An 8,141-nucleotide genomic window follows, 5' to 3' on the forward strand; every position below is an offset into this window, starting at 1 on the left:
GAACAAATTTTGACCAACATCATTCACATTATCAGAGCATATGACTGAGTCAAAGCTCTGACTGATCTCCTTAACAGATGAAATAAAGAAAGTGTTTAAGTTACTGGCAATAGATAGAGGCTCTCTAACAATAGAGTTATTTACATAAAGTTCAATTGTGTTTTTACTTTTGTTTGAATGACGGCCAAGTAATTTATTTAAGTGTTGCCAGATAATTTTACCATTACCTTTGGCTCTTTCAATTATATTTATAAAATTTTTTGCTTTGGCCTGTCTCAAACTTCTTGTTACTTTATTCCGCATTGAAGTAAATCTCTGTCTATCCAGAGTTAGACCTGTTTTCAGAAACTGCTTTAGTAATTGATCTCTTGTTTTCATTAAATTCTTGCACTCTTTGTTTAACCAGGGCAAATTAGATGTTGTCTTTATTTTTTGTCGACCTCTAATGGAGTATGTTGATATAACATCCTTGACAATGTCAGTGAAGTGACTGCTGCAGAATTGTGGATCATCGCTACACAATAAAGGCTCCCAGTTAACTGATGCTAATGCTTCTGCTACATTTTGTCGCTGACTTCTTGGTATGAATTCATAAAAGGATCTCCTATTAGATGAACTTTGAAAGTCATTCTTAACCCGTGATTTTATAAGTTTTCTAGAAAATAATATAAAATTGTGGTCTGAAATACCAGTGATAAAATTATAAGATTTAATAATTCGCTCGGGCTTATTACTGAAAACCAGATCTATTTTAGTTTTAGAGTGTCTTGTTATTCTTGTGGGTTGTTCAATGTGTTGAGTAAAGTTCAAAGTCTCCATTATGTCCTTGAGTGTTTTTCTGTCCTTTTCACAGTCCCAGTTGACATTAAAATCTCCCATTACAATTATTTCATTAGACTTATTATTTATAGCATGATATTTAAGTAATATCTGTAGTTGTTCATAAAAAATATTCTTTGCTGAAGGAGGGCGATATAAACAGATCAACGTAAATGACATTTCTGGGGAAAGAGTGATTTTAACAGAAATATGTTCTATTTCAACATCTATTGGTGAACTAAGTAAAGAGCAATCCAGGTGTTTTTTTACATACACAAGTATTCCTCCTCCTCTTGTTCCAATTCTATCCCTTCTGAATACTGTGTACTCTGGAAAGACAACCGCAGACTCAGGAGAAGAACTTGTGAGCCAAGATTCAGAGATACCCAAAATAGAAATATTGGAATTGCTTAGAATATGCTCCAGCTGCTCATGCTTTGGTAACATACTGCGAATGTTAATGTGTCCACATAGAAGCCCCTTTGGTTTATTTTTAGTGTCCCAGATTACTTTAGCCTGCTTAAATGTCTTGCAGATCTTTGTTCCTCTGTAAATTTTAATAGCAGGATTTCTTGTCCTTTTGTTGACAATACTATGAGCATTTAATGATGAGAAACCCTTTACCGGAGACTGTAGTTTGGGTACAGCAGGTGGGGGCCCAGGCAGCTGAGATGGGGGCCCAGGCAGCCGAGGTGGAGGCCCAGGCAGCCGAGGTGGAGACCCAGACAGCCTAGGTGGAGGTCCGAGCAGCTGAGGTGGAAGCCCAGGCAGCTGAAGTGTAGGCCCAGGCAGCTGAGGTGGAGGCCCAGCTAGCTGAGGTGGAGGCCCAGCTAGCTGTTGCTCCACCCTGTCCCTGTACTCACGTTTGGCTGCTTTGATCGTCTTCCGGAGTTGGTAATGTGCGTGTTTGTAGTCCGATGTGTTCGCGGAGGCAAAGGCGGTGTTCCGTGCCGCCAGTGCCGCGCGAACATCTCCGTTAATCCAGGGTTTTTGATTTGGGAAGGATTTAACTGTTCTGGATGGGACGACATCTTCCACGCATTTCCTGATAAATCCACAGACTGAGTCTGTGTATTCATCAATGTCTCTGGCGGCCACGTGAAACATTTCCCAGTCCGCGTGATCAAAACAGTCCCGCAGCGCAGACTCCGATTGGTCCGTCCAACAGTGCACCGCCCTCCGGGTTGGAGCTTCCTGTTTCAGCTTCTGCCTGTAGGCGGGCAGGAGCAGGATGGAGCAGTGATCTGATTGGCCGAATGGGGCGCGGGGGAGGGCTTTGTACGCATCCCGGAAAGAGGTGTAACAGTGGTCGAGTTGCCGGATTCCACGTGTGTTAAAATGGATGTGTTGATGGAGTTTTGGTGAGACTTTCTTCAGGTTTCCCTTATTAAAGTCTCCGGCTGTGATAAACGCTGCCTCTGGGTGTGCGGTTTCCTCACTGCTGATCGCGCTGTACAGTTCCCTGAGTGCACGGTCAGTGTCGGCTTGTGGGGGTATGTAAACAGCCGTAATAATCACTGCTGTAAATTCCCTCGGTAGCCAGAATGGCCGGCACTTAATCATCAGGTACTCCAGGTCCGGTGAGCAGAAGGATTTGACCGGGTGCACGTTCGCATAATCACACCAGCTGTTGTTGATCATGAAACACACACCACCGCCTCTGCTTTTCCCAGTAAGATCCTGTGACCTGTCCGCGCGGTGCACAGAGAACCCCGGCAGTTGTATTGCGGAGTCCGGTACTTTGTCCGATAGCCAGGTTTCTGTGAGGCAGATCACGCAGCAGTCCCGCATCTCTCGCTGGAATGAGATCCGTGCCCGAAGCTCGCACAGCTTGTTCTCCAGAGACTGCACATTAGCCAGTAATAAACTGGGTAACGGTGGTCTGTAAGTGCGCCGTCTCAGTCGAACCAGAACGCCAGATCTTCTCCCTCTGCGTCGGCGTTTGCGGCCTCCAGGGCCAGAGAACAAAGGCGTCTCAGGTGAGATGAATGGGGGGTCTGCAAACGGAGCGTCCGTGTTGCAAAACTTGAACTCCGGAAAGTTATAAGAAAGACCGTCTTTTATGTCCAGTAAGGTTTGTCGGTCGTACACAAGGAGACAAGTGCTGCTCGTGAAAAAATAAAGGAAAAATAAAATTAAACACAGAAGAAAGCCGTTGCTTGGGGGAGCTCGCAACGAGGCTGTCATACTCGGCGCCATCTTGAACCCTTAACTCAGCTCAACAAACATCAGCAAACACACAAACTGTTTTTGTGCAGTTTGTTTCACAGGGTGTTGCAGCTAAAAGCTGCTGTATTTCACAGAGACAGAAACGAGTTTGAGATAACTTCACTCAGAGATGGAGAAAGAATACAGGACAGGAAGAGGAGAGCTTATATTTAAAGGTAAGGACTGCTCAGGACTACTTGATGCAAATTTAAAGCTTGCATGGATTTCCTCATGTTCTCATATTGTGAAACACGCTGCAAAGCAAACTAACTGTGTTATTTAAAGAGCACATGAAAATCCTCTGCAGGTTAGTGCAGGATAATCAGGTTAGTTTACAGTAAAGAACTGCGTGTGACTGATGCACAATGGCTGTGGTGCTCGTGGTCTGTTACATCAAGTGTAACAGAGATGAATATGAATTTCAGCTGGTGATGCTTAAATGTAGAAAAAAGACGGTGTAAACAGTGTCCTGTCAGTGTAGAGGGTGGAAATCAGCCAGGACAGCTCCTGAAATACCTGCTTGCATCTTGTTGATTTCAGTTGTGTAAAGAGCTACTACAGCTGATTTTAGGGTTCCCCCACTCTAAGATGAAACCCCTGCTGAGCAAAATGAACAAAGGCTGCTCTCAGTTTTGCCAGAAAACATCTCAATGATCCCCGAGACTTTTGGGAAAATACTCTGTGGCCTGTTGAACTATCTCTGCTGCTCGTCTGCAGAAGTGACGAGTATCTCAGCCTTCCACACAGTGAGCCTTTTCTCTTCATTCAGATTGTATCATGGACTTAAGATCTGTGGTTTGATCTTTTCCTTCCATCTCTCCTGGTTTATTTCTCAATGATCTCACTTGCTGCAGTGACTACAATAAAAACATCCTGTTTGTGGAACAGCACATATGTGTCTGATCACTCTGCACTGCACGCTCAATACAAATCCCACCGCCAGTAAGGACCTCAGTCACAAAGAGAAAACCTCAACACATAATATGCACAATACATGAATCCCAGCTGTCATAATGTGCACCAAAAAGGGATTAATACTGTTTTTTCTGCCCTTGCAGTGCTTTCTGTCACCTAGAGCCAGTTAATGTCTCCAGACCAGCCCTAAAGAAGTGAAAATGAATCCACTGTGAGTGTGTGAACAAATGTCATTGTTTTTAAGCCCCACAGATACAATCATAGTTTAACTGTACAATGCAATGTAGTCCAAATAATCCAGCACATATACAGCAGTGTTAGGGTTCAAATATCAAGAAGGGATACAGGAGGTAATCCAAAAAAATAACAACACTGATCCGGCCGGGTGAAGTCAAACACGCGTGGAGAGACGACCGCTGTACGCAGACAGCATCGATCTCTAACTAACAATGCACAAGCAGATGTTTTATACCATTAGGGCTTAAATTTAATGACGCCCCTTCAACGTCAAACAGATACAATAGATACGTAGGTTTCACAACCAAAAAAGTTTCATTAACGATTTTAAAAAAAGTTCAAAAGAGCATCTTATTCGCCTCCGCGCCAGGTGTCTTCCGGTGGCTGTCTCCCCTCGCTTCTCCAAAACCTCGAACCATGCTCTGCAACAAACTAGCAATTCTGCACGCACAAAAATGCAGTGACCAGCAAATATCTGAACTCTCTGAACTCTTTCAAAATGCTACATTTTAGGTTTTACCTTTGGCAGAATCACACTCTTACTTTTCTGTGTTCGTGTATTTGAAGTGAAATTAAAGCTAATTATGGTTCAATGACAAGAAAGTGAAAGTGGAAAGTGCTAAAAATACAGAATTATCCTTTTAAGTGAATCTAAATTTTTGCCTTCCTCTGTCTAGAAAAAAGCTTCATCTCCTCTCTATGTTTATACCAACTCTACTGTCTGACTGGCTTTTGGAGACTCCGATTTGAAGCCAAACAGAAAAATCAATTTTGTTTTCATTGAATGTTTTCTAACAGTAAATATTTTTCTAACATTTGTTTCCAGTTTCTGTCTTTTCATGTGTTGTCCCTTAATCTGAACTGGAACCCAATGAAGCAGAGTGTAATCACCTCCTACGAGCCATCCTGTCACAGTGAGTGGAAGCTGCAGTATAATATACTGGCTCTTTGTCATTTACAATGTGAGCTATTCATGGTGGCCTAAAACAAACTGTGTGCATGCTCTTGTTGTTAAAGGGAATCATCCTGCAAAGCCACAAGTCAGCGTCACCTCTGTTTCCTGCTTGTCCAAAGTGAACCGTGATGAAAAGATCAAGTCATACAGAAGTGAAGCAGCAGGATCAGTCATGGACGCACGAGTTTGTTTTGTGGCACCACAAGGGAGCCTGGAGTGACTGGAGCTCCACTGGATCATCACCAGTAGGAAGAAAAAAAACCACCACGTGGAACATTTTTGTAGAATCGTTGCAAATTTTCCAGCACACACTGGATGTGATCTGGGAATGCAGTTTCTTGCAACGTGTACTCAGATATTTATGCAATACTTCTGTAAGAATGCTGTTTGTTGACTTCAGCTCAGCATTCAGTACAGTCATTCCCTCCAAGCTGATCACCAAACTTGTGGATTTTGGACTCAGCTAGTAAAGCACCTAGCTGTGTGGTGCTGACAATAACCTGCTCCTGAATACCAGCAAAACCAAAGAGCTCATTGTGGACTTCAGGAGGGAGAACAGAGACCCCCATGTCCCCATCTACATAAATGGCACAGCTGTTGAACGGGTCTCCAGCTTCAAGTTCTTGGGGACCCACATCTCTGAGAATCTGTCCTGGTCAACTGACACCTCCAGCCTGGTCAAGAAGGCCCATCAGTGCCTTTTTTTCCTTGAGGACACTGAAGAAGAACCACCTGTCTACTGACATACTGGTTAACTTCTACCACTATGTGATAGAGAGCATCCTGACCAACTGTGTCACACTCTGGTATGGGAACTGTTGCTGGCCACAAGGCACTGCAGCGGGTTGGGCAGTTTTCACCACAGGGACTTCACTTCCTGCCATTGAGGATGTCCACAAGAAGAGATGTCTATGCCGAGCACGCATCATTCTCAGGGACTCCTCTCATCCTGCCAATAAACTCCTCCAGCTCCTCCCCCCTAGAAGGTGCTACAGGAGCCTTCAGACTAAAGCCAGCAGGTTTAGGAAGAGCTCCTCCCCCACAGCTGTCACCATACTGAACTCAGCCCCCGCTGAGCCTTTCCATCCACACTCACTGATCCCTTCTACACTCCTCCTCCCAGTGACCGTGATCATGTCATTCTCAACATTCACCACATGCTCACATTGGTTACTGCTATAGTTTTAGGACACTGACAGAGTCTCTGTTATAGTGCCTACACTGTTCACTGTTAGTCTGTTCAGAGAGCTACGCTTCCACTGCTGTAGATATATTCATAGCACTCTGTGGATCTGTTTACCTCACACCGATACATCTGCATATATGTAGCACATCTGTATATTTGTTCACAGTACACCTGTATATCTGCCCATCTGTACAGCAATACAGAACATCTGTATGCTACACCATCTGTATATCTGCTCTCTACTGAACTTATACATAATCTGCTCTTATTGCACTTACTGATTAGATGCAAACTGTATTTTGTTACCCTGTATTTAGACATGTGTAATGACAAACGTTGAATTCTAAATGCTATCCTAAACATTTAAACAGCTACAGGAGAAGTTTTTAGAAGACCAGTAAAGAGAGCATGGAGGCAGATGGAGGATGCAAAGTCCACTGAATCTACACACTTCCTGTTTCCACCTCATCCTTCCAGTGCTTTACTACTATGGGCTCAATTGTGGTCATAAATATTTTGTACTTGTAAATCAGTTTTGTACTTGTAAATCAGGATTTGTGTGTGTAAAAAAGATTTGTGTGTGGACTTATCCAAAAAATATGTGTGAAAGTCTGCACAGGTTCTCAATGGGGTTCAGATCAGGTGAACAAGGAGGCCATGTCATTATTTTTTCTTCTTTTATACCCTTTCTTGCCAGCCACGCTATGGAGTACTTGGACGCGTGTGATGGAGCATTGTCCTGCATGAAAATCATGTTTTTCTTGAAGGATGCAGACTTCTTCCTGTACCACTGCTTGAAGAAGGTGTCTTCCAGAAACTGGCAGTAGGACTGGGAGTTGAGCTTGACTCCATCCTCAACCCGAAAAGGCCCCACAAGCTCATCTTTGATGATACCAGCCCAAACCAGTACTCCACCTCCACCTTGCTGGCGTCTGAGTCGGACTGGAGCTCTCTGCCCTTTACCAATCCAGCCACGGGCCCATCAAGCCTCACTCTCATTTCATCAGTCCATAAAACCTTAGAAAAACCAGTCTTGAGATATTTCTTGGCCCAGTCTTGACGTTTCAGCTTGTGTGTCTTGTTCAGTGGTGGTCGTCTTTCAGCCTTTCTTACCTTGGCCATGTCTCTGAGTATTGCACACCTTGTGCTTTTGGGCACTCCAGTGATGTTGCAGCTCTGAAATATGGCCAAACTGGTGGCAAGTGGCATCTTGGCAGCTGCACGCTTGACTTTTCTCAGTTCATGGGCAGTTATTTGGCGCCTTGGTTTTTCCACACGCTTCTTGCGACCCTGTTGACTATTTTGAATGAAACGCTTGATTGTTCGATGATCACGCTTCAGAAGCTTGCAATTTTGAGACTGCTGCATCCCTCTGCAAGATATCTCACTATTTTTGACTTTTCTGAGCCTGTCAAGTCCTTCTTTTGACCCATTTTGCCAAAGGAAAGGACGTTGCCTAATAATTATGCACACCTGATAAGATAAGATAAGATAAGATAACCTTTATTAGTCCCACACGTGGGAAATTTGTTTTGTCACAGCAGGAAGTGGACAGTGCAAAAGTTATGACACAAAAATTAGAATACAATAAGAATAAATACAGTACACAGCTGTACAGAATAGAATAAAATAATATACTATATACAGTAGAATAAAATAGAATAAAAATATACAATAAGATAAAAATAGAATACGAATGCTATATACAACTGAGTAAAAATACAACGATGCCAGAAAAGATTATTGCACTTAGTGTTATTTCACATGTGTGGATGTGTGTGTTTGATATAGGGTGTTGATGTCATTACACCACACCCCTTC

This window comes from Maylandia zebra, linkage group LG18 (assembly GCF_041146795.1).
Source record: "Maylandia zebra isolate NMK-2024a linkage group LG18, Mzebra_GT3a, whole genome shotgun sequence".
Classification (NCBI taxonomy): Eukaryota; Metazoa; Chordata; class Actinopteri; order Cichliformes; family Cichlidae; genus Maylandia; species Maylandia zebra.